Below are 816 nucleotides of genomic sequence, written 5' to 3'. Positions count from 1 at the left end.
ATCAATTTTAAGTTAAATCAATTTAAAAAACAAAATGAATTGAAAAAAAGGTGGTTAATGCCATTAGGCCAAAAAAAGCCTGGACCCACCCTCCTTAGAGGTCGCCAAATAACGTCGAAGTCTAAGGTCAATACCTCGTTGCTTAACTTCGTGTTTGTTTATTTCACATTTATTTTATCTCTCTCTATCTCTGTCTCTATCTCTATCTTCATCTATCTATCTCTCTCTATCTGTTTCTATCTCTCTACTCGAGATCTCGATCTCAAGAGATGAAATTTTTATCACATGTACAAATTAAATTTTTACCACATGTACATAAACATAGTCTGAACACATTTCTGAAATTTCATAAATTTCGAAAAATTGTAAAATTTCGAAAAATTGTAAATAATTTTCTGCGGAGATTTTTATTTCGATTTTTTAAATTTAACTGTGATGCTTTTTGAAAATTAAAATGACGATAAAAAAATGTTTTGCTATGGAATCGTTCTATTCATTGGTTAAAAACTGTATTTTAGTGAAATATCATTCAATGAGCTCGATGATCGAAGTGTTGCATTGTTGGTGCACCCTTGTCTACGGCCATACTACCTTGAAAACACCGGTTCTCGTCCGATCACCGAAGTTAAGCAACGTCGGGCCTGGTTAGTACTTGGATGGGAGACGCTTGGGAATACCGGGTGCTGTAGACATCATTTATTCATTTTCTAGAAAATTAATTTCACCAATAGTAGCGCATCCATAGCTCTTTTAATATTTTCCTAATGCAGGCGTCACTTAGAAGCCTGGACCCACCCTCCTTAGAAGTCGCCAAAT

General features: G+C 34.8%; 1 non-coding gene across 1 annotated transcript; it reads left to right on the top strand.

The window, feature by feature from the left end:
• Positions 1 to 574: 574 nt before the first annotated feature.
• On the top strand, positions 575 to 692 carry LOC117122822. Its single transcript, XR_004447752.1, has one exon. It is a non-coding gene; the product is annotated as a 5S ribosomal RNA (ribosomal RNA).
• The last annotated feature ends 124 nt before the right edge of the window (positions 693 to 816 follow it).

This window comes from Anneissia japonica, unplaced genomic scaffold, assembly GCF_011630105.1.
Source record: "Anneissia japonica isolate Jap-2015-1 unplaced genomic scaffold, ASM1163010v1 scaffold116131_len816_cov154, whole genome shotgun sequence".
Taxonomy (NCBI): Eukaryota; Metazoa; Echinodermata; class Crinoidea; order Comatulida; family Comatulidae; genus Anneissia; species Anneissia japonica.
This window is presented reverse-complemented; position numbering and strand designations above follow the sequence as displayed.